Here is a 27,176-nt window from a genome sequence, read left to right as displayed (position 1 = left end):
TGGTACTGCACACACAGAGATTGCTGCTGACAACAATAGAAGCGGACAAAGAAGATGCAGCAAATAGATACAGAGAACAGACAGCCAGGGTGGGGCGGGGAGAAGGGGAGAGAAATAAATAAATCTTAAAAAAAAAAAAAAAGGACTAGAGCAGAAATAAATGAAATTGAAAACAGAAAAAAAAACAATATTTTTTATTACTTCAAAATTTTTAAATTTTTTGTTTTGTCATTTTTAAAACTCATTATTTCACTTTCTTATTAATTTCAGTTATTTTGTTGGCTTCATTTTTGAAGAAATTTTGGATCACAAAAGGTTTACAGCTGTGACAGGGGAGGATCATTGGTGCAGGGTACCAGTGATGGGGGATGTGGGAAGGGAGGTTCACCAGGGGCATTCCTATAAGACATATGAAAGAGTTCATGTTTTCATGAGGCATTGTCACAGTTGGTGGAGAGCCACACAATAACTGAAAAAATATCAAATTCCCATCCTGGGGAGTTCTGCCACATTCTCTAATAGGACAGCAAAAATCCCCCAAGTACTGGTGCAGTGACTAGTAAAGGAGAATGGAGCATTGACGGGCCCTTGATATTGATGGTTGTACTTAATAACCTTTTCTTTTGAAATTGAAGCTTAGCCTAGTATTATAGGGTGCTTAAGAGTTACCTCCTGAGAGCCTCCTTCTTGCTCAAATGTGGCCTCTCTCTAAGCCAAACTCAGCATATGAATGCATTACCCTCTCCCCAGTGTGGGACATGACTTCTGGAGATGAGCCTCCCTTGTACCAAGGGATTATTGCCAAGCACCGACTAGCAATGCAACCGGTGAAAGACCTTGACCAAAAGGGGGAAAAGGTAAAGACAAATGAGTTTATATGACTAAGAGACTTCAAAATGAGTTAGGAGTCATTCCAGAGGTTATTCTCAGCAGGATCTCATTGACTCCCACAGTAAATGTTGTCTCAAATAACAGGCTCCTGAGGGCTCTGGAAACATCCAGACATTATAGGCAAGGCAGATAGCTCAAGAGTTTGGCACCCTTGCCCGTGGGCCCTACTTTGGAATTTATGCTCCCCAACAGAGTTGGACTCAGTTGTGGTTTCCCTACACATGACTTTTCTTCCCCTTCTATTTGAAAACATAGTTAGTACTAGAGTTGATAGGTTTATGTCTAAGAGAACTTAAATCTTTGACTTTCCATGTGTCAGTTGGGCCCTGAATCTCAACAGAGTTGGAACACCTACTCTCCAGTTCATTGGACTCACCCAGGACAGCTAACAAGGAGATGATGGTGTACAACGACCCTCCCAAGGAACAGAGAATCTACAACTGCACACAAGATGGTCCTATCCATTTGCCTCATAGGATCTAAGTCCCCTTCAATTAGAGGCAAAGTGGGCATCATCATCCCAGAATCCTCAGGAATGGGGAGTTAATGATGGGCTAGAGTAAACTTACTGTTATTATAGACCTATTGTTATTCTAGCAATGGAAGAACTTTTATCATTGATATGGAGGCAGTGGCCACTGGAGGTTCTGAGGGGAGAGAAAGGGGAAAAATAGGTATAATATGGGGGCATTTTTGGGACCTTGGAATTGTCCTGAATGACAGATTCAGGTCATTATATATTTTGTCATAACTTATAAAATTGTGTGGGAGAGAGGTTAAACTAGAATGTAAACTATAATTCATATTTACTGGCAGTGTCCCAGTATGTGTTCATCAGTTGTAACAAATGTACCACACTAATGAAGGATACTGTTAATGTGGGAAAGTATGGGAGGGGTAGAGAGTGGGACATATGGAAATCTCCTACATTTTTAATATATCATTTATGTAATTTAAGTATACTTAATATGTAAAAAAAGAAAAAAAACAATAGGGAAAATCAACAAAACTAAAATCTGGCTCATTGAGAAGATCAATAAAGTTGACAACCCTTAACTAAACTAACAAAGAAAAAAAGAAGATGCAAACAAAAACAATCAGAAATGATAGGGACAAGTTATGACTGACCCCACAGAAATAAAAAGGATCATAAGAGGATATTATGAGAAACTGTACACCAACAAACTAGACAACCTAGATGAAATGGACAAACTTATAGAAATACACAACCTACACTCATGCCACAAGAAATACAAGAACTTAACAAACCAATGACATTTAAGGAAATTGAATCTGTCATCAAAAATCCCCCAGCAAAGAAAGGCCAGGACCAGATGACTTCACAGGTGAATTCTACCAAGCATTTCTAAAAGAATTAACACCAATTCTGTTTAAACTCATCCAAAATATTGAAGAGGAGGGAAAATTACCCAACACATTTTATGAAGCCACCCTTACCCTAATACACTACAAGAAAAGAAAATTACAGACCAATCTCTCTAGTGAGCATGAATTAAAAATTCTCAGCATAATACTTGCAGACAGAATCTAATAGCATATCATAAGACATACATCATGACCAAGTGGGATTTGTTCCTGGTATGCAAGGCTAGTTCAACATAAGAAAGTCAATCAATGTAGTACACCATGTTAACAAATTGAGGGGGAAAAAACCACATGATCATCTCAATTGAATCAGAAAAGGCATTCAATAAAGTCCAGCATCCTTTCTTCATAAAAACACTTAGAAAAATAGGAATAGAAGGGAAATTCCTCAATATGATAAAAGGCATATGTGAAAAACCCACAGTCCAGCATCCATGTGGAATCTAAGCCCCCTTTTGATATAGATGTGGAGTGGACACAACCATTCCAATGTCCACAGGATGGAGGAATAGAATATGGATTAGAGTGGACTTAATCCACCCTATGAATAGAATGATACTCTATTCATGAACTATTGTGATTAGTAATTGAAGAAAATGTGGCATTGGTGTGGAGAAAGTGGCCATGGTGGCTGCTGGGTGTGGGGAATGGGAGGACGAGATGAAATGTGGAGGTGTTTTCGGGACTTGGAATTGTCCTGGGTGATGCTGCAGGGACAGTTACTGGATGTTGTATGTCCTCCCATGGCCCACTGGGTGGAACGTGGGAGAGTGTGGGCTATGGTGTGGACCATTGACCATGATGTGCAGCGGTGCTCAGAGATGTGTTCACCAAATGCAATGAATGTCTCATGATGATGGAAGAGATTGTTGCTATGCGGGAAGGAGTGGGGTGAGGGGGGTGGGGGGTATATGGGGACCCCATATTTTTTTAATGTAATATTAAAAAAATAAAGACAAAAAAAAAAAGAAGACAAAAACAAAAACAACCCACAGCCAACAATGTACTCAGTGGGGAAAGATTGAGAACTTTCCCTCTAAGATTGAGAACAAGGCAAGTATGCCTACTGTCACCATTGTTATTCTATGTTGCACTATACATTCTAGCTAGAGTAATTAGACGAGAGAAAAGATAAAAGGCATCCAAATAGGAAAAAAGGGGGTAAAACTCTCAGTATTTGCGGATGACATGGTCCTATATTTAGAAAATTCTGAAATGTCTACAACATGACTATTTGAGCTAATAAATGAGTTCAGCAATGTGGCAGGATACAAGGTCAACATGCAAAAATCAGTAATGTTTCTGTATGCTATTATTGAACAATCTGACAAGAAAGACAGGGAAAAAAATTCCATTTACAATAGCAACAAAAAGACCTAAATACCTAGGAAACAGCGGGGAAAACAGATTGATAGGTGAAGCATTTTCTTGTTCATTTGTCTGGTTTTTGTTTATTATTATTATTATTGAAATAGTGAAAATACTCTAATAAGGATTGAAGTGATGAATGCACAACTGTGTGATTATACCAGATACCACTGATTGTACACTTTGGATGAATTGTATGTTTTATTAATGTGTATCAACAAAATCGATTTTAAAAGAAAGCAGTTGACAATCTAAGGCAGTTGCACTGCTGAATTCAAGCCTGAGGTATAAGGGCTTGTGATTTCCCAACCCCTGGCAATCCCAGGCCCCTAAATTAGACCCCAAAATAAAGGACTTGCTTCAGTAGTAAAGCTCCCAGTCAGGAAACTATCCTCAATGCCCCTCTTGAATTTGGTGTTGGAAGAAAATTGGGAGGGAGACTCTCCCAGAGATTAGAACCAGGGGCCTTCAGCTTGGTAATTAGGGAGCTCATTACCCTTCCCAGTTCTGGAGCTTGCCATTCCTGCCCATCAGGTTATATTTTATATTCAAGATTGGTGTTTCTTCATCTCCCCTTTTTCACACGGGAATCCTTATTGCTGGTATCCTGTTTTCCCTTTGCCTTGTTTATTAGATGTTTTGGGGGTGGTTAAATTTATAATTGAGCATAGGATGCTAGACCATAAGGAGCTTCCTCGCACTTGATTAAGAATCAAGTCACCAACACAGATTTTGGAGCTGGATGCAACAAGTAAATAAGTTTTAGCTGGGGTGAATGCACTGTTTATTTATGCTTATTTAGTCCACCATGATTTCATTTGATCAAAACTTCGTCTGTATGTGATATACACATTGTTAACTCTGTCTCTGTAACTTTTCTCAATAGCTGAGACAATTAACTCCATTAAGTCACAGCATCTTAAAATCTTTGTGTAAGAATAAAGAAATTAGTCTTATATGAAATTTCTGTCCATTTTGAGTTAACAATGTAAAGTACAAGTTTTGTTTGTAACAGGTAAAATAATTCAACATTTTATCATTAGGATTTACTAACCTAATGAAAGTTCATTCATTGAAAGCTAAATTAGAAGTTAACTCCAAAGAATTCTTTTAACTTTATTCACTAGTTTTAGTGTTAGTAATTCTGGTATTGCTATTTGAATCTGTATTAGGTATATTGAATGATAAAGTATATATATCATCATTTTAATATGCTATTAGAGATGTTTAGTTTTGGGCCAGCCTCTGCTCAATGGGAAATGGAAGCCAGTGGACAAATTCTTTCTCCTCTTTTCCTCTCTACCCCTCACCCTAGGGATGGTCCTGAGATGTAGTTTATATGGTTTTAGGAGAGTCTGTCTGACAGATTAAACAGGTGGTCGGCTTGATTATGCATTGTCATTTTGTTTTCCCTCCTGTTTTACTCCTCTTATTCCTCACTCCTGCTCCTTGTGGTTTGATTTCTTATTAAATTATATCCCTTAAGCATTCTGTCTCAGATCCTAGTTTCCAGGAAACCCAGGCTAGGACAGCATCAAAAATAAATCTGTAGCTCTTTGCCATCTCCTTGTTCCTCAGCATCCATAACCATGAAGGTCGAACTCTGCAGTTTCAGGGGGTACAAGATCTATCCTGGACATGGGACATGCTATGCCAGGACCAACAGGAAGGTTTTCCAGTTTCTTAATGCAAAATGTGAATCAGCGTTCCTTTCCAAGAGGAACCCTCAGCAGATAAATTGGACTGTCCTCTACAGAAGAAAGCATAAAAAGGGACAATCAGAAGAAATTCAAAAAAAGAGAACTCACCGTACAGTCAAATTTCAGAGGGCTATCACTGGTGCATCCTTGCCAATATTATGGCCAAGAGGAATCAGAAACCAGGAGTTAGAAAGGCTCAGTGATGGCGGCGGACTTGGCCTAGTGGTTAGGTCGTCCATCTACCACATGGGAGGTCCGCGGTTCAAACCCTGGACCTCCTTGACCCGTGTGCAGCTGGCCCTTGAGCAGCGCTGATGCATGCAAGAAGTGCTGATGCACTCAAGGACTGCCCTGCCACGCAGGGGGCTCCCCCATGTAGGGGAGCCACACACACAAGGAGTGCTCCCCATAAGGAGAGCCACCCAGCGCGAAAGAAAGTGCAGCCTGCCCAGGAATGGTGCCACACACACGGAGAGCTGATGCAGCTTCCCATGCCGCTGACAACAACAGAAGTGGACAAAGAAGACACAGCAAATAGACACAGAGAACAGACAACCGGGGGGCGGAGGAGGGGAGAGAAATAAATCTTTAAAAAAAAAAAAAAAGAAAGGCTCAGCGAGAACAAGCTTTCAGGGCTGCCAAAGAAGCAAAAAAGACTAAGCAGGCACCTAAAAAGACAGCAATGGCTGCTGCTAAGGCTCCCACAAAGGCAGCACCTAAACAAAAGATTGTGAAGCCTGTGAAGGTTTCTGCTCTCTGAGCTGGAGGAAAATGCTAAGTTGGCAAACCAGATTTTTAAATAGATTTGACTAACTGAAAAAAAAATCTATAATTGACTAAAACACATTGAATATATTAAAATTTATGAGCCATAATGATAAATTGTTTAAAAGACCTTTCTTGAGTAGTGTTTGCAAGGTAAATCTTTCTCCACCCTTTTACTTTTTTTTTTCCATTTCTCTTCCCTTCCTCCCCCCACCGCCACCCCAGTTGTCTGTTCTCTGTGTCCATTCGCTGTGTGTTCTTCTGTTCTTGTCAGTAGCACTGGGAATCCATGTCTCTTTTTTGTTGCGTCATCTTGCTGCATCAGCTCTCCGTGTGTGCAGCGCCAGTCCTGGGCAGGCTGAACTTTCTTTTGCACTGGGCAGCTCTCCTTACGGGGTGCTTTCCTTGCATGTGGGGCTCTCCTACACAGGGGGACACCCCTGCGTGGCACAGCACTCCTTGCACACATTAGCACTGCATGTGGGCCAGCTCCACACAGGTTAAGGAGTCTCTGGGTTTGAACCATGGATCTCCCATGTGGTAGAGGGACACTCTAACCGTTAAGCCAAGTCCGCTTCCCTCCACCCTTTTACTTTTACTCTATCTGTTAAAGTGGTTTTTTTTTTATACAACATGTAGTTAGAGCTTGTGTTTTTTTGTCCAATCTGACTATATCTCATTTATAATTGGTGTGTGTTGGGGGTTGAATCATGTCCCCCACAAAAGACTTGTTTAGGTCCCATCTCTTGTCCTGTGGGTGCGAACCATTTGTAAATAAGGTCTTTGAAGATATTAATTAAGTTGTGCCCAAATTGAATGAGGGTGGGTCTTAATCCAATATGGCTGAAGTTCAATAGCAAATGAAACTGGACACAGGAAGAGAAGCCATGGGGAGCAGTCAGAAGCTGGAAGTCGATGGAACACAGAAGATAAAGAAGAATCCACCATGTGCCTTGCAATGGGACAGAAAAACCAAGAAACTCCCAAAATTGCTGGCCAGCCAGAAGATGTAGACCAAGAGAGGAAGAAAGCCTTCTAGCCTCTGAAATTGTAAGCCAATTAATTCCTGTTGTTAAGCCAACCCATTGTATAGTATTTATTATAGTAGCTAGGAAACTAAAACTGGGTGTTTAGATCATTTACATTTAGTGAGATTACTGAGAATGTTGAATTTAAATCTACCATCTTGGTATTTATTTTCTATTTATCTGTTCTGTCTTTTTGCTCCCCTTTTCTACTTTTTCTGCCTTCTTTTGTGTTGGGTATTGTAGCAGTTTGATACAGTTATGAATTCCAAAAATAGATACTGGATTATGTTCATAAACTGGTCTCTGTACCTGAGCATGATTAAATTATAATTAGGGCTTTAATTAGGCCACACCCTACTGATGATAAATGGCATGGCCAAAGACAGAGACAGAGCTTTTTGATGCAGGGTTCTTAATGTTGGAGTCTTGATGTTGGAGTTTTATGTGGAAGTCTTAAGCTGGAGCCCCAGAAGTAAGCACACAGTGGAAAGAGAAGTGAACCCTGGGAGAGGTAACCTAAGCCTGAAAAGAAGCAAACTCTGGGAAGAGAGGAACCCTGAGCACAGAAAGAAGCAAGACTTGGGAAGAGGAACCCTGGAAGCCTGAACCCTGGCAGATGTTGGCAGCCACCTTGCTCCGACATGAGGAAATAAACTTTGGTGAGGAAAGTAACCTATGCTTTATGGCCTGGTGTCTGTAAGGTTCTACCCCAAATAATAAATGCCCTTTATAAAAGCCAACAGGCTTCTGGTATTTTGCATCGGCACCCCTTTGGCTGATTCATATAGAATTTGGTACCAGGAGTGGGGTAATGCTTTTGCAATTACCAAAATGCTGGAGCAGTTTTATAAATGGGTAAGGGGTATTGTTTGGAGGAATTGTGAAATGCTTGATAGAAAAAGCCTAGATTGCTTTGAAGAAACTGTTGGCAGCAATATAGATGCTAAAGAAACTTTTTATGATGCCTTAAAAGTAAATTATGAAACTATTATTAGAAACTGGAGGAAAGGCCATCCATGTTTTAAAGTGCAGAAAACTTAGCAAGATTAACTCCTGGTGCTTTATGGAAAGCAAAATTTGAAAATAGCAAGCCTGAGCATTTAGCTGAAAAAATTTCCAAAGTAAACCTGGAGAACATGGCTTGGCTTCTGCTTGCAGCTTATAGCAAAATGCTAGATGAGAGAGTTATGCTGAAAACTTAACTGTTGGACACACACAAACAAACTGATTCTGTCAATTGCAAGCCTTTAGAAATCAAGCTCCCAGATGAAAATGCCCCATTGGAGAATTAACTAAACTTGGAACTTGTGAATCAAGATTAAACAAAAAGTAGGACACCCCACATGTAAGATAAAGTTCTAAAAACTAATCACAATGTTCCAAATATCAAATATGATTTCAATATATAGTTTTGAGTTTATTGGATCATATTGTTGTGATTCTTATGTTTACCGTGAAGGTATGGAAGTAGGGGGATAGTTTGTTCTGTCCCTGAAATTTATTATTTGTCATTTCTTTAAAATTTAGGTATCTTCATCTGTGAAATAGATTTCCTAGTTCTATAGTTGTGTTTTTTATTACTAAAGATGAAGGTTTACAGAAAAACCATGAAAGGAGTTTCCGTGTACACATCCCCATTAACATTTTGCATTAGCATGGCACCCTTGCTACTGTAGATGAGACATTATTGTAATTGTGATGTTAACTAGAGGCCACAGTCTACACTAGGGTTCTCTGAGCAGTACAGTCCTATAGGTATTTTAATATGTGATTTTAATTCTAGTAACAGACACCACCCAAAATTTCTCCTTTTAAACACATTCAAAATATATAATTCAATAGTGTTAATTATATTTACAATGTTTTGCTACCATCACCACCATCCATTACCAAAGCTATCCTATCACTCCAAACAGAAACTCTGTACCAATGTTTAACTCTCATTCCCTAGCCCCACCTTTGTCCCTGGTATTCAGGTTTCTGACTCCATGAATTTGCTTAGTGTAATTATTTCACATCTGTGAGATCATACAATATGTGTCCTGTGTCTGCCTTATTTCACTCAACATGATGTCTTCAAGGTTAATCCATGTCACATGTATCAAAATGTTCCTTTTCACAGCTCAAAAATATTCCACTGTGTGTATCAACTTTTATTTATCCATTCACTGACTGATGGACACTTAGTGTGGCAGTTTGATATTATTTATAAATTCCAAAGAAATATTGATAATGTTTGTAAACTGGTCTGTTCCTCTGGGTGTGATACCCCTTTGATTGTATTCAATTCAGTGATTTTACTTTCACTTTATTAAAAAAAAAGATTGAAGATGCAATTATGTTGGAAAGACTTATAGAAAGTCTTACTGTCTGATGGCTTAGATGCCTACTTCCTGCATGCTAAACCAACAAACTTTTTGAGAGAGCTGTATAAACAAAACCATTGTCAGCGTGAAGGAAAAGAGAGATTGAAAAGGAAACAACTTCAATAAGAAAACCATGGAATCTAAGATCTGAAATTAAAACATTGCCTTAAGCCAAGAAAGAAATCCCACCCATGTGTACAGGAAAAGTGAGTTTGGCTCAGCAGTTGAAGAGAGTGGATGTTCCTACTCAATGTTCAGGGAGAGTTTTGCAACCCCAAGGTACAGAGAGGGTGGAGCACAGTACTCAAGGATTTGGGTGGTTAAGATCAGCACCCCATAAATCTGAGAGGAGTGTGCCTGTCCCCCATGGATTAGAGAAGGCCAGATAGTCAACTCAGTGCTCTGAGAGGGGTGGGCCTGTATGCCAAAGGTTAAGATGGATGTTGCCCTCACCTCACTCTACTAGGGGGTTAAGACTCTAACCCAAAGATTGGGTGAAGTGTGGCAATCACCCCAGTCTTCTTTGAGAGTAAAGTCTGGAGCTTGGTTAACATCCAGAAGCTTGATGAGGGTGGAACCAAGACAATGACCAGTGGGCATAGTAATGGAAACAGTGGGTCCCCATGTGGCCCCAACGAGAAGAAACCATCTTCTTAAGAATACCTCTCAAACTTTAAAATCAAATAGAAAATGCCCTGCAGGTTTACTGAACCATAGAGAACCCATGACTCATGTTTCCCTCCTAATTTCTCTTTACTGTAATGAAAATGTTTATCCTTTTTCTGCCCATTTGTTATTGGAAACAGATAAATTGTTTTGTAATTTCAGAAGTCTGCATCCAGGCAGGACTTTGCCCCAAAACAAACTGTATTTCTTGAAACTGATTGTGATATAATTTAGTACTTGCATTGTTACTGATTTAAGATTTGTTTTAATATTGTAACGTCTTTTTGGAATTCAGAGGGTGGAGTGTAGCTGTTTGATATAGTTATGAATTCCAAAATAGATATTGGATTATGTTTGTAAACTGGTCTGTACCTGGGTGTGATTAAATTATAATTAGGGCTTTAATTAGGCCACATTAGTTGGGTGTTGAGTCCCCACTGGGTGAGGACTCACAGATAAAAGGCATGGCAAAGGACAGAGTTGGAGCTTTTTGATGCAGGGTTTTTAATGTTGGAGTCTTGATGTTGGAATTTGATGCTGAAGTCTTAACCTGGAGCCCTGGTAGATAAGCACCCAGAAAAACAAACAAAAAACAAGCCCCAGGGAGAGGAACCCTAAGCCCAGAAAAAAGTAAAACCTGAAAAAGAAAAACCTTGAAAACCTGAACCCTGGCAGACGTTGGCAGCCATCTTGCTCCAACACGTGAAAATAAACTTTAGTAAAAGAAGTAACCTATGCTTTAGAACCTAATATCTATAAGGTTTTACCCCAAATAAATACCATTTATAAAAGCCAACAGGTTTCTAGTATTTTGCATCAGCACCCCTTTAGCTAACTAATACAGGTATTTTTTATTATTTCATTTTTAAAAATCTTGGTGCATTAGCAATATCTCTTTGGGTATTTTGTTTGGTTGGTTAGTGGTTACTTTAGATTTTGTAACACACATGTTTAACTTCTCACAGTCTACCTTCAAGCACATACTTCCATTCTCCCTCTCTTGGCCTTTGTGCTTTTATTGCAATACATTTTGCTTCTGCATATGTCACAAACCCTAGAATATATTGTTATTTTTGCTTTAAAAATAAATTATGTTTTCAAGGGATTTTAAAAGTAAAAAAAAAATATTTTATATTTATCTATGTTTATTATTTCTGGTGCTCTTAATTCCTTTGTGAAGATTTCCATCTAGTATAATATTGTGTGTGTGTGTGTATATGTGTGCATGTGTGTGTGTGAATAAAGGATCTCTAACATTTCTTTAATGCTAACCTATTGGTGATTAATTCTTTTAACATTCTATGATTTCATTTTTGAGAGAGAAATTGACACTTTACTTTGAAGATGTTATTTAACTTGCATTGTTTCTGATGAGAAGTTTGCTCTCATTTTTATCTTTGTTCTCCTATGTGTGTCTTTTTTTTTCCCCCCTCAAAGTGCTCTTATCACTCGTTTTAAGGAATTTTATTTTGATGTGTCTTGGTGTAGTTTTCTTTATGCTTCTTGTGGTAGGGGTTTATTGAGCTTCTTAGAGCTATGGATTTTAATTTTAATCAAATTTGGAAACATTTCAGCTATTATTTCTTCAAACATTTATTTTTATTCTTCCTTTTCTCTCCTCTCCTTTTGGGACTCAAATGATATGCATAATAGGCTGTTTGAAGTTTTCCCAGAGTTCAGGAATGTTCTGTTCTTTTTTGTTGGTTTTTTTTCTCTGTGTCTCATTTTGATAACTTCTTTTGCTGTGTTTCAAGTTCATTAATCTTTTCTTCTGTACCATCCAATCTTCTGTTCATTCCATATGGTGTAACTTTATCTCACGAATTATGGTTTTATCTCTAGAGAATTGATTTAAGTCTTTCTAATGTCTTCTATATCTCTCATTAATATACTTTTGCTTTCTTATACATTCTTGAACCTATGGAGTATATTTATAATAGTTGTTTTAATATCTTTGTGTACTACTTCTATTATCTGTGCCATTTCTGAGACTTTTTCTATTGATTGATTTTAACCCTTAGTGTGAATTGTATTTTCCTACCTCTTTGCATGCCTCTAATTTTTTACTAGATGTCAGACATTGTGAAATTTTATGTTGTTATGTCATAGTTTTGTTTATTTGTACTTCTTTTCAGTTCCTTTAAGTGTATTTGAACTTCATTCTAAGATGCAGTTAAGATATTTTTAAAGAGTTTGAACCTTTCAAATGTTACTTTTAAACTGTTAGGTCAGATCAGAACAACCTTTATGGCTAATCTGCCTCCACTTCTAAGGCAAATATCCTTTTGAGTATTAAGCTCAATGTCCTGTATAATGAGATTTCTCCACACTGGCTATTGGGAACATCAACTATCTTAAATCCTGTGTGAGTACTGGGAATTTTTTTTGTCTTTTTTAAAAAGATACATACATAGATCACAAAAAAATGTTACATTAAAAAATATAAGAGGTACCCACATACCCCACATAACCCCTTCCCCATTCCTCCCACATCAGCAATCTCTTTCATCACTGTGGCACATTCATTTCAGTTGATAAGAACATTTGGAGCACTGCTGCACCACATGTCTATGTAACTATAGACAATGTAAACTCTCCCCCAGTCATTCAGTAGGTTATGGCAGGATATATAATGTCCAGCATCTGACCCTGAAATATCATTTAAGACATCTCCAAGTCCCTAAAATGCCCCCATATCTCATCTCGTCTTCCCTCTCCTTGCCCTCAGCAACTAACCATGGCCACTTTCTCCACATCAATGCTACAGTTTCTTCCATTACTAGTCACAATAGTTCTATCGTAGAATACCAGTAAGTTCACTCTTCTTAGCAGTGGTTCTCTCCTTGGCCTTGAGGAATGTTCTCACACAGGTGTACTGTTCGGTTCTCAGTTAAAGTCTTGAGGAGAACCCTCTGCAGATCTCCAGGGCTCTCCTCGCAACTCTTTCCTGTCTGGTACTCTGCCATGCACATTCTAGGAATAACTGCTTCCCTGAATTCTCAGTTCTTTTTCCTCAACTCAGGTAGCTTGGCAGGTTCCATTTTGTGCCTCACTCCCTACTTGCTTTGCAACCTGGGATAATTGAGGGCTTTTCCTTGTTTGTTTCCCTTATCTTAGGGATTACTGGGTTTCTCTGTCTGTTGTGCAGTGTCTAAAAATATTTTTCCCAGTTGTTTAATTATATGAACAGGAGGGTAAATCCAATCCCTGTTATAACTCCTTCATATCCTGAAACAGAAGTTCTTATAACTGTGCTTTTAATTCTTCTCTAGCCACGTAAATTTTAGAGTCAGGTTATTTTTTATTTAATTTCCAAATATTAATAAGGTTTTTTGAAAGAAAACATTTTCTTATCTGCAAAAATAAGAAATTTTTAAAAATTAAGTTCTAGTTTTATTTCTTTGTGATTTCTTTATGGCTTAATATATGGCCACTTTTTGTGATTTCTTTGTGTGTCTCTTTTTAAATGTTGTTTAATGGTTGTACACTGGAGTAATTTTTTAAGTGGTATTTTGTAGGATTTAAAAATAAATAAATATACATGCTATTATTATTTTTTAAAAAATTAATGTTTATTTTATTTAATTAAGATTTATTATTTATTTATTTCTCTCCCTCCCCCCCCCCATTGTCTGCTCTCTGTCCATTCACTGTGTGTTCTTCTGTGACCACTTCTATCCTTATCAATGGCACCAGGAATCTGTGTTTCTTTTTGTTGCATCATCTTGTGTCAGCTCTCCTTGTGTGTGGCGCCATTCTTGGGCAGGCTGCGCTTTCTTTCATGCTGGGTGGCTCTCCCTGCAGGGCACACTCCTTGTGCATGGGACTCCCCTACATGGGGGACACCCCTGCGTGGCATGGCACTCCTTGCGCGCATCAGCACTCCTTGCACGCATCAGCACTACCTGTGGGCCAGCTCCACACCAGTCAAGGAGGCCCTGGGTTTGAACAGCGGACCTCCCATGTGATAGGCAGATGCCCTATCCATTGAGCCAAGTCCATCTCCCCATACATGCTATTATATGTTGACTGTCTTATTAGTGATTTTTTAAAGTTCTTTGTTTTTATTTTGTATCTTTGAATTCAGCATAGATTGACAGAAAGTCTTCCAATTTTAAGGTAACTTCCAAAAAAATGAACTTTGTTATTCTACAAGCTACCCTTAGAAATCCTTAATTGGGGAAGCGGACTTGGCCCAATGGATACGGTATCCGCCTACCACATGGGAGGTCCCTGGTTCAAACCCTGGGCCTCCTTGACCTGTGTGGAGCTGGCCCATGCACAGTGCTGATGTGCTCAAGGAGTGCCCTGTCACGCAGGTGTGTCCCCCGTGTAGGGGAGCACTATGCGCAAGGAGTGCGCCCCATAAGGAGAGCCGCCCAGCATGAAAGAAAGTGCAGCCTGCCCAAGAATGGCGCCGCACACACCGAGAGCTGACACAAGATGATGTAACAAAAAGAAACACAGATTCCTGGTGCCCCTGATAAGGATAGAAAAAGTCACAGAAGAACACACAGCAAATGGACACAGAGAGCAGACAACTGGGGGGAGGGGGGGAAGGGGAGAGAAATAAATTTTAAAAAAAGAAATCTTTAAAAAAAAAAAGAAATCCTAAATTGTTTCAATTATACCATCACTCAGTGTTGGGAAAATCTCAGACCCAGGAGTATACTTAGTGATTTAGGATAATATCCATTTAGCATGTCTTTAAAAATAGGGAATAAAATTCTGATTTTTAATAAACCATTAATTGAAAGAATAATTGGCAGACTAGTCTTTTACTTTCTTTGATCCCTATTTCTTTAGGTGTTAAGAAGTAACCAAATCACCATATAGTATATTCAAATTTTAAAAGTCTATTTTTTTTTTAAGATTTATTTATCTCCCCTCCCCCGCACCCCCACCTCCCCGGTTGTGTGCTCTCTGTGTCCATTCACTGTGTGTTCCTCTGTGTCTACTTGTATTCTTGTCAGCGGCACCTGGAATCTGTGTCTCTTTTTGCTACATCATCTTACTGCATCAGCTCTCCATGTGTGCGTCACCAGTCCTGGGCAGGCTGCACTTTTTTTGCGCTGGGCAGCTCTCCTTACAGGGCGCACTCCTTGCGCGTGGAGCTCCCTTAGGCGGGGAACACCCTTGCGTGGCATGGCACTTCCTGCGCGCGTCAGCACTGCGCATGGGCCAGCTCATCACATGGGTCAAGGAGGCCCGGGGTTTGAACCATGGACCTCCCCATGTGGTAGGCGGACACCCTAACCATTGGGCCAAATCCACTTCCCATTAAAAGTCTACTTTAAGTGAACCACATTAAGAAATATATATTTTAAGGCCAATCTTTATTTACTTATTTTTCCTAAGGGTTATAAGCAACTATTTACAAATATGTTTTACTTTACTTAAGCTCATATTTTTAGAAAGATTTTAGTTCTGCAGAGTGTAAGATTGTGTTACTTAATAATTTCTGTCAATTCATGGAAGTTCTGTCAGCAGAAGAAGGGCCCAAGAATTTTGATTGGAAACACATACTTGGAGATGGAGAACCTAAAAGTCTTTGGGGCTGAGGACCTGGAGTAGAACTCCACAGCAGGCTGACTAACACTTTCACAGAGCCAGCGCATGTTCTAAACTGGGTACATTGTCTCCTAATTCCAAAAACTCCTACAAATTCCATCTAAACCTGTCAGCACCCCTCCCACTCAGCATTCCACCTAATGCCTCATCCTCAAACCTTTCAGAGAGATCCATAATCTTAAGATTTTACTCCATAATATTATGTGTATAATCATGAAAAAATAAGATTCATATAGGCTTTAGCTTTTTAAATTCTCATTGAAGAGGTATTATATATCCTGACCAATAATACTTCAAAGGGGAAAAAAAACACAACAGCTTTCTTTACCAATGAAATAAATTATGAATACTTGGTAATTCTAAAATTTTTCTTGCTTTTGAATCCATAAGGTTAAATTTGTAATACTTGAGTATTTACTTGCTGCACTTCTTTATTGTGATTAGGAATAGTATTTTCCCTAAGGAGTTAACCAATTAGTAGTTGAAAATGTTATCACTATCATTTTGCCTTTGTTAGAAACCTTTAAACAAGATGGTCAGGGCAGTTTAACCAACTAACAAAACCCATGCATAAACAAGTATAACAGGACTTCAGGGGGGTAGAAATGATGAGGAAAAGAATGTCTTTATCCTTAGATATATATATATATGGTCCGGAGTTTATTTTGCCTTAGCTTAATTGCTTTATACACATTCTTGTGACGTTGCATGATTGGGAGGAAGGAAGAAACAGAGGGAGCTGAGCTATGTGACTATGTGGTACGTATCTAAAAGAGAGAGAGTGAGCACGCATAAGCAAGCTGGTTTGACCAGAAACAGAGCTGCCTGTGACAGATTAAAAGACAAGCAAGGCTTGGAATCTGAGAGCGAGCAAGGAGAGTGGAAATTTACAGCTGCTCTGTGTGTTCCAGTGATCATTTTCTGCTAAAGTTTTCCGGAGGTAACTGTTACTCTTCAAAGAGAGAGACAGCAAGTCAAGCTGCAGTTGTGGAAACTCTTTTTCTCTGCCCGACTTTGGTAATAGTGGGCAACCTCTATTAAACGGAAGATAAAGGCTACTTCATTTAAAGTGCTTTGAAACTAAGAGAGAGCTGTCTTCAGCACCTCACCATGTGTCTACTTTTTGTTGCTTAGACCAGCCTGGGCGTTCCTATAACATTTGGTGAGTAGCAACCTGGTTACCTTTACCAGTTCATATAAATGGAATTCAGATGGCAAACTTTAGATTTAGTTGAGGTTTTGCCGTTGTTGCTTATATGTTCATTCTAAACCATGATGTTACCTTGTTGCTTTGTGCATGACTAACTGCTGTTACTAGGAGAGGTTTGAAAAAACAACTGCAAAACAATACTTCTCTGTTGCCTGAGGCACTTGAGTCATTACCAACTATTCTGTGTCCTTGGAATATCTTATTTTGGAAATGGGTTTTTATTTACAAAGAGTTTCCAAAAATACAATTGTGGCAGTATACCATTTTTCATGTTTCTCTTTCAACTGTATGAAAATTCAGAAGTTATTTCATTCTGTGTATTGTCAGTTCATTAAAAATTATCATTACAATGCTTGGTATTATACATTATTATAAATTGGCAGCATCCCCTTATTATTCAAATAAAGAATGTTAATGATACCATTAATATGTAATTTAAATGTTGAATGCTTCTGTTAGCTCTACTAAGTGACACCTGACTTTTTAAAAAGTCCTGCAATGAAAATAATAATTAGGTAATCTACCTCTCATATTTACCATTTGATACAAAATTCATACATATAGATTTCTAAGTTAACGAATGAAGCAGTTATTTTGTTCTTGTAGTTAATACCAAACTCTCATGGTATTGCTCTTTTGTTGGAAAACTGTTATGACCAGTTGCAGAAAAGTGTACGAGGTAAAGTTTTAAAATATCTTTTCACATTCTAATAAAATTTTATTTGTGCAGTCTTAACAAAGGAGATCGTATGCTAATTTTTATATCTTTTTAAAGGCATGGATGTAAGGCATGTGGTCATTCTTCTATGAGAGGGAGGAAGTATATATTGTTAGCTGCTAAATGGAGTGGTTGCATAAAGACACACCAGGCCGAGCCAAGTGTGTATTAATCTCTCTGGCAGCCTCAAGAAATATGTCCTTGCCTATAGATTCATAGAAGTCCTTTAAGACAGTATGACTTAACTGAAATGAAAACTTCAGCAGTAAAAAATTAAAAGGATTTGTATCTTAGACATATTATAAAATGGCTGTACTTTCTCTAAAATTTCCTCTATGTGTACAGAAGCCTGTAGAACAGGTTTTGTTTTATGGGGTTTTGTGGGGTTTTGTTTGAGTTTTTATCCTGTTGACCTATGTATAAGAAGAAACTCAGCTGGTTTGTAGAAACCTTTTTTTGGGGACCACTCTTGTACTTAAAGTCAAAAGTAAATGCAAAAGAGATCATTTTACAAAGCAACTTTTGCTTCTGTACAGAATTTCCCACATCCAATCTTTTTTGGACTGGTGGAAAAGTTGCATACAACTTCATAATCTTCATCATAATAGTTTACTTTAAACTACTGCTTCACTGGTGCTACTTTAGTGACATACAAATTCCTTAAGTCCATAGGAATGCAAATATTGAAATACAGAATAAGACACTCTCAATTTACAAAAGTGTTGTATTTCCAAGTTTATTTGTAAGTGGTTTGTTAGTAATTAGGAACCCATTTTCACTAAGAAATGGTGGTTTGGCTTTTATTATAGACCAAGAATATATTTTACTCACACTACAGAAAAAAACATGCCAGATTTAAAAATATTGGTAATCAATTCTAGTGATAAAACTAAATATAAAAAAACACCTATGTTGAATAAGACATTTTTATTTATCCTGAATCTTAATACTTAAAGAAAAGCAAGTTTAATAAGAGGTGGATGGATGTTTCTAAGGACACTTATAAAGAGTATGTCTAAGTCCTCTTGAGAGTTAGCAAGGTTGATTGTACTGTTTATGAGATCTAATATCATGCTAAAATCTGTGGTTTTCTTTCCTTGCTAGAGGAATACTTCTGCCAATGTTTTCATTCTTTGCAGCTATTTCTGAGGTCTAGCTTGTTTCTGGCACATAGAAGGTACCAAATAAATAGTTACTGATTTACTGGGGATTACTCCTTCATTCACAAAAATGGAACCAAGTAATTTTTCCAAAGGATCCAAAAAAGGAGACAGGAGTAAAAGGCCCAACAGAATTGTATGAACGGTGGGAAGTGAACAAAGCAAAGGGAATACAGAATAGACCTGATTCTTAGGAGACAGAAGACTGTGACGAGGCTGGTGGCAGCTCCAGTGAGGAGGGGAGGGGTGAAGGGAAGCGGTGTACAGGATAGATGTCTTGAGGCTACGGGACATTCTGAAGCCAGTTGTCAGTTGGCACTGAGAAAAAGAATGTATTTCCCTGTGTGTCTTAGCACCTATAGGAGGGAATGCGGCCTGTTTGAAAAGTGCAGTTTAGGTCTGCTCCAATTAAATTAGTTACATGGGCCCTAAATGTTTCTCTGAAGAGCTCAATATAAAATTTAATTTAAAATCAGTAATGCAATAAACATACATGATAAAAAAAAGAAATAATGAAATAAACAATACAATGACTGCAGGTTCCTACCTTGAATGGTTTTTAGTGGCAAAAAAACTTTTCTATTTTATCAACAAACTTGCTTCATTCTACCTCAAATCATATTTAAAAATAGTAATGATTTTGAATAGTCCTGAATGACATAGAGTAACTGCTTAATATTTGTTGAATGAATGAAGGTGAAGTAGCTTGGACAATTTTCCGTATATATGGTAGGTATGTCCATGTTTAGATGCACGTATATATACATATGCTTAAAAATAATATTGACTGATATTTCCCTAGCAAGAAAGGAACCTTGAAAGTACATTAGCATGTATTTTTATTATGGTCATTTATTTTTCCCTTGATAATTAAAATAATTGACTTAAACTGAAAACTTTACTGCTTATAAATGGGTTAATATACTTTTATATATTTTTATTAGAGAAGTTGTGAACTTAAAAAACAACCATGCAAATGTGCAGAATTCCCATATATTGCCCCTCCACCAACACATTGCATTGTGGTGTAACATTTGTTACAGATTATGAGATAACATAATGAGTGACTATTACCGCTAATCATGGTCTATAGTGTCCATTTGGTATATTTTTTCCACACCCCCCTATTGGATTAACACACTTTTGTGACTTATATGTCACAAATTTGTAGCAGGAAATTCATCCAGTCTCTTCCAGCTTTGGAAGGATGAAAGGATCTATTAACCGACCCAGGAAGAGAAACACAATCAACCCTGGGAGTCCATAGGATGAGAAATTGCTCCAAAATCACTTTCATCTCTGTTCTCCCATGCTAATGTTTTTATAGATTGACAGTTCATATTGAAGCTATCACACTACAACTACAAACCTTAGCTTAATATCAATGATAGTATCAAATCAAATTTGCTTATAGGGAAGACTTACTAAAAAAGTAAACTATAAGTTTCTCTCTGATATTTGTGTTCTGAAAAATACCATTTATGAATTTCAGTGAGATCCAATGCTTTTATTACAGTTCTGTTTTTGAGAATTTTGGCCTAGCTGCAGACCTCTGGTAGACATATAAGACTGTAAAATTCTAATATAAAATTATGATTCATTGACAATCAGCTAATAAATACAGAAAATTTTAACCCCAACAAATGACTGGAGGGTCAACCCAAACATTATTATGAAACTAATAAATGAAGTTACTGTTTGATTTTGTGAAATATATACGAATTCTATTTTAAAATTTATTCCAGTGGTTTCAATGTTTTGGTCCCAAGGAAACATGGCTTTTCTGACTTATAAAGGATTTTATTCTTATATAAATCTAATAAAGTCTTCCAGATGAATGAGAATGCATACAAAACTTCTCATAAGTTTTCATTTCTATGTAAATTGTCCATTTTTAGAAAATATATCTTCTTTGAACTCTTATAAAATAAACAAAAAACAAAGTCATTTTCAGTCATTTTGAACTGAGTAAAAGAATTATCAGTGAAAGTCCTCCTTTATACTTTGCTGATGTCTCACTCATGTCTATAAGTTTTTAGTACAAAATTCATTTGTGGTATCTTCTAATTACATTTAGGATGTATAATTAAAATGGGAAATTTGAAGGGTGGAATATATTGATTGGAAGATACTTTAACCTATATAATATGTTTGTTTGTTTTTGTTTTTTTAAGATTTATTTTTTGTTTATTTCTCTCCCCTTCCGTGTCCCCGCCCCAGTTGTCTGCTCTCTGTGTCCATTCTCTTTGTGTTCTTCTGGGTCCGCTTGCATTCTTGTCAGTGGCACTAGGAATCTGTGTCTCTTTTTGTTGCATCATCTTGCTGCATCAGCTCTCTGTATGTGTGGCATCACTCCTGGGCAGGCTGTACTTTTTCATGCTGGGTGGCTCTCCTTACGGGCACACACCTTGCGCATGTGGCTCCCCTATACGGGGGCCACCCCTGAATGGCACGGCACTACTTGTGCGCATCAGCACTGCACATGCGCCAGTTAACCCACAGGTCAGGAGGCCCTGGTTTGAACCCGGGACCTCCCATATGGTAGGCGGATGCTCTATCCATTGAGCCAAATCTGCTTCCCATATATAATATGTTTTTAGTAGATGTGATGTCATAACATATATAACAAATTATATGCATTGTGATTTATTCTCTGTGAAGGCAATTCTAAAGTATGATTTTTATAGGGCAGGGAGAGACCTTCTTGGAAAAAGCAAGCACAGTAGAACTTTTAGGTGTTCTTGTTTATTTAAAATTTATATGCAACCATTTTAAGAAAACTGTTCAATGAGTATTAACAAATCTATATGCTCATGTAACCTATTGATTGTTTAAAAATGACTCTTATAGGGAAACGGACTTTGGCCCAGTGGTTAGGGCGTCCGTCTACCATATGGGAGGTCCGCGGTTCAAACCCCGGGCCTCCTTGACCCGTGTGGAGCTGGCCCATGCGCAGTGCTGATGCGCGCGGGGAGTGCCCTGCCACGCAAGGGTGTCCCCCGCGTGGGGGAGCCCCACGCGCAAGGAGTGCGCCCGTGAGGAAAGCCGCCCAGCGTGAAAAGAAAGAGCAGCCTGCCGAGGAATGGCGCCGCCCACACTTCCCCTGCCGCTGACGACAACAGAAGCGGACAAAGAAACAAGACGCAGCAAAAAGACACCAAGAACAGACAACCAGGGGAGGGGGGGAAATTAAATAAATAAATAAATCTTTAAAAAAAAAAAAAAAAAAAAAATGACTCTTATAGGCCCAACTATGGATCGGCCACAGATGTACTTTCAATTACCTTTATTTCTATCTGTGAGTACTGTTAAGAATATGGATTAGAACAATCCCCGAGCTTTTCTGATTTTTTTTATGTGGAGGTGGGTTTGTTTTCATTTTTTTCAGTTTATGAAAGGGTATCGGTGCTTTAAATTTAAATTGGCAAGCTCCAAGACAGAATTCAGAAAGGTTCTTCTCTCACTCATTGTCAATTGGGAAATTCATGTACTTGAAAGGAAGGAGGCCTCATTTTTGAGTTGACTTTCTTACAATGAGTGAGCAGTTTGTTTATACTTTTTACCTATGGGAAACTTGCAATTTCTCCTTTAGCTTAAGAGATATATTTCCCATTTCCTTAAGCTTTCTTGGGAAACCTTTGAAATTAGAAGTATTCCTGAACAGCACAGGCAGAGGTCAGAAATAGAAGCCTGGAAATACTTATCAGCTACCTACACCCAGACATATTTATTCCCCTTTAAAATACTTTAAATAGAATAGCAATGAGAGCATTGCATGCCCCAAAAGACCTCTTCCTCAAGATTTCCCCCCACACACACACTTTTGGCACTGAATATATTCAGATGACACACTTGGATGACTGAATTTGGAACTCATAAATTAGGAATATGAAATTTTCTTCTTCTTCTTTTTTTTTTTTTTTTTTTTTGCTGTGTACTAGGAAAGGGAATGCTGCCAAATCTACTGCCTCAGTTCTTTGGGAGCAGAGCTCAGCAATCTCTTTTGGCTTTTTCTCCAGAATCTGAGCCAAGTACTACACTTTATGAAACTTCATCGCCAAAGTAACAGAAATTGTGTGTACTTAACTAATGCTTTGAAAAGCCATGAAGACCAGATATCCCACAGTTTGAACTTAAAAAAAGCAGCTATTCCTTTATTCATTTAAAAATGTTGTTTGAGAGGTGTTCCCATTATAAAAGCATTTGCATGCTCTATTATACAAAATTAGAAAAAAGCAGATGAGCTGGACAAAGAAGAAAATTTAACATCTGTAAGCCCCCACTGGGAGGAAATCATTGTTAACTTTTTTAAAATTTCTATGCATAGGTTTTATTTGTGCTTTTCTATGCTTTTATATTCTTTGTAGTTATACTCTAGTACGTGGGATGATGGTTTTTACCATTAACATTTCCATGTTCTCACATTCTTTATAAGCATTTTCATAGCCATATTTCATCAAATTTAAGATGCATGGTTGTAAGTCATATTGTTACTTTCCCATCAAGTAAGGGAAAAAAGAAACACTGCCTGTTAATGTAAGATACCATCAATTATAAGGCATACCTAAATTTTAGAGATGTTAGAATGTTTTTGAAAGTGTTTAAAAATTTGCGAAATACACTAACATTCCATCAAATGACTACATCATAATTTAATTATTCCCCTACATTAGATATTTAGATTGTTTTCAGTTTTTTTACTATTTCAATAAACATTGCATATTCAAAATACCCCCCTTATTTTCATTTATTTTCTTAGAACAGACTGCCAGAAGTGGAACTTCTGAAAGTCACTTATTAATTCTTGTATTTGGGCAGTTTTGTCCATTGAGCTGTCTAAGTATATTGTGCCACTGTTCTACTGATGGTACTTTAGAACACTTTTAATTTCATTCTAAGTAACCCAAGTTTTCTTAATTTGTTATCCTTGCTTATTTGGTATTCTTGACTTACTTGATTTATCAAAAAAAATTTTTTTTTACTTTTAATTCAGATTGTATCAAACAATGGACTTTAGGAATAATTGACATATTAATAATATTATATTCAGTCTTTCTATTCAACAACAAATAGATTTCTCCACTCAGATCTTTTCTATCTTAGTTACGTGGGTTTTTCTTTTCTCCAAGACTCTTCATTTTTCTTTTTCAGAAAAAAAAAGAAGCGTGCTCATAAAGAGTCCAGATAATGCAGAAAAATAACAAGATGAAAGAATCTAAATCCCATAATTCAGATAATACTGTTAAGATTAGATGAACCACTGTCTGGAAATCTTTCTGGATATATACAGTTTAAAGGATGGCTGGCTGAAGGGATGAATAGATAAATAGATACATCTTAAATAACTTTAAATACATCTTCAATTGCATTTGTTAGTTTTCTGCTTCAGGAACAGTAATTTTTATGTTGGATCATCATTATCAGTTTTCCATAGTGATTAGATTCTTTGTTTCTAATGTTTTAATTTTGAGATAATTGTAGATTTGTGTGCAGTTATAAAAAATAATGGAGAGATCCCGCCTACCCTTCATCCAGTTTCCCACTGTAGTGATATTTTGCAGAGCTGTAGCACAAAATCACAACCAGAAATTTGGCAATGATATAATGCACCAACCTGACTCAGACTTCCCAGTTTTACATGCAGTCATTTGTTCACCTGTGCGTATCTGTAGTTCTGTGCAATTTTGTCACGTGTAGATTTGTGTGACCACAGCACAGTCACAATACTGAACAGTTCTATCATAAGGCTTTCTTGGGTTACTTTTTAACTCTTTTTTAGTCCCAGCCACCCCTCATCCCTATCTGATCCCTAAACCCTGGCAACCACTACAATCTGTTACTCATCTCTGTAATTCTGACATTTCAAGAATGTTTTATCAATGGGATCGTATGCTATATAACTTTTTGGGATTGGCTTTTTTTCACCCAGCACAATTCCCCTGAGCTTTAAAATGTTCTGCATATCAATAGTTTCTTTTTATTGCTGAGTAGTATTCCATGGTGTGCTTGTACAGTAGTTTAGCTAACCATTCATCCTTTGAAGATCTGGGTTGTTCCAGTTTTTGGCTATTACAAATAATGCTGCGATGAACATTCATGTACAAGTTTTTATGTGAATGTAAGTTTTCAGTTGTGAATAAATGCTACGAATGCAATTGCTATGTTTAGTTTTGTAAGATACTGCCATATCCTTTTTTAGACTAGCTGTACTGTTTTACATTCCCATCAGTGTTAGGAGTTTCTCAGTTTTTTCACATCCTTGCCAGCATTTGGTGTTATAACTATTTTTTATTTTAGTCATTCTGATAGGTGTGTAGTGGTTTTAACTTGTATTTCTCTAATGATGAACAGTTTCTTGTATGCTTATTTGCCGTCATTATATCCTCATCAGTAAAATGCCCATTTATATCTTTTACCCATTTTCTAATTGGATTGTTGATGCTCTTTATTGTAGATACAAGTCTTCTGCTGAGGATGTGTTGGTTATGTCGGTTTTTAATATGCATATATATTTAATTTCTGAAATGTAAAGATTTGTCAATTGTTCAACTATAGATCTGGTATAAATATTTTGTGTAGATGTCAGTGTGATTGGGACATGTTTTTTCATTATAGTTTCTAACTGGTTATTGCTTATGTATGAAAGTGGTTGGTGGCAGCGGACTTGGCCCAGTAGTTAGGGCGTCTGCCTACCACATGGGAGGTCCGCAGTTCATACCCCAGGCCTCCTTGACCCACGTGGAGCTGGCCCATGTGCAGTGCTGATGCACACAAGGAGTGCCGTGCCACACGGGTGTCCCCCACATAGGGGAGCTCCACGCGCAAGAGTGCACCCCGTAAGGAGAGCTGTCCAGTGCAAAAGAAAGTGCAGCCTGCCCAGGAATGGTGCCGCACACACGGAGAGCTGACACAACAAGATGATGCAACAAAAAGAGACACAGATTCCCTTGCTACTGACAACAACAGAAGCGGACAAAGAAGATGCAGCAAATAGATACAGAGAACAGACAACCAGGGTGGTGGGGGAAGGGGAGAGAAATAAATAAATAAAAATAAATCTAAAAAAAAAAAAGAAAGTAGTTGGTTTATTTATATTTATCATGCATTCAATTACTTTATACAATTCCTATTAATTCCAAATAGGAATTTTTTTGAGGTTTTTCATTTTAGTTTTTTTGTGTGTATGTATAACATCAGATTGTCACAAGTTCCCCAAATTAAAATTGATGTTGTAGATACCGTTTTATGTTTTAATGCATGTATTTTATGAAACATATAGTGTTTGGTTTATGAAGGTGATTAATTGACTGATGTATATATTATCTTTTGGTCTTGAATTCTGCTTTGTCTTACATTCACTTTATAATATTAATATTGCTTCATATATATTTATACAGCCCTTTATTCTCAACACTTTTGTGTCATTTTGTTTCAGCTGTGTCCCTTGCAGAGTTTGTAGCTGAATTTAGTGTGTGTGTGTGTTAACCTGATTTGAGATTCTTGATTTTTTTTTCAGTGGTAGAATTTGTATGTGTGTATTCCTACATACTGTTTTCTATTCTGTATTTACTATTGTCGTTCTTCCATTCCTGGTTCTTACTGATTTGGCCAAATTATTTTTATTCCTTTCCCCCATCTGATGGTTGAAAGTTCTGCATGCTACATCTGTTAGTCTAGTGCTCGCTATTAAATTTTTTTTAAAGATTTATTATTTATTTATTTATCTTCCCCCCTGTTGTTTGTGCTTGCTGTCTGCTCTCAGTGTCTGCTCAGTGTGCTTTTGTTTTTAGGAGGCACTGAGAACCAAACCCAAGACCTCCCACGTGGGAGGGAGGCACCCAGTGACTTGAGTCACTTCTGCTCCCACTCGTTGTATCTCTTACTATGTTTCCTTGTTGTGTCTCTTTGCTGCATCATCTCATTGCGTCATCTTTTCGCATCATCTTGTTGTGTCAGCTCGTTGTCCTGCTTATCTTCTCTAAGAGGCACTGGGAGCTGAACCTGGGCTGGGACCTCCCATGTGGTAGGTGGGTGCCCAGTTGCCTGAGCTACATCTGTTTCCCAAATTTTTAATAAGCATACAAGAGACGGAATTATCTTATTTTGTGAATAATGTAACTTGAGAAAATCCAGGGACTTGACGTAAAAGAATTTGACAAATGGATAAATACCTGAATAACAAATATACTTAAATTTTCAAGGTACAAAAACTAAGAAGGATTTTACTAATTTGTATTTTTCCCAGGTTGTTATTTTTGTGACATTTTGCCTCTGTCAAAATACTTTTTAAATTGTATTAAGCTTCACAAACACATTATCAGCCTTCATTTAGACTTAAATATAAATT

The 27,176-nt window shown here is 37.6% G+C and overlaps 1 protein-coding gene across 10 annotated transcripts in view; it reads left to right on the top strand.

The window, feature by feature from the left end:
- CAB39L (calcium binding protein 39 like) overlaps positions 1 to 27,176 on the top strand; it is a 428,008-nt gene that overhangs the window by 291,980 nt on the left and 108,852 nt on the right. Inside the window, exon 1 of one of the 10 annotated variants that reach the window (XM_071208294.1) lies at positions 16,479 to 16,903. The exons of the other annotated variants lie outside the window; for them this stretch is intronic. The gene's annotated coding sequence lies outside the window, so the exon portion shown is untranslated. Of the gene's footprint in view, positions 1 to 16,478; positions 16,904 to 27,176 lie in introns of those variants that run through there. 10 annotated transcript variants of the gene reach the window in all.

This window comes from Dasypus novemcinctus, chromosome 15 (genome assembly GCF_030445035.2).
Source record: "Dasypus novemcinctus isolate mDasNov1 chromosome 15, mDasNov1.1.hap2, whole genome shotgun sequence".
NCBI classification, from domain to species: domain Eukaryota; kingdom Metazoa; phylum Chordata; class Mammalia; order Cingulata; family Dasypodidae; genus Dasypus; species Dasypus novemcinctus.
The sequence above is the reverse complement of the archived record's forward strand: the minus strand, read 5'-3'. Positions and strand labels throughout refer to the sequence as shown.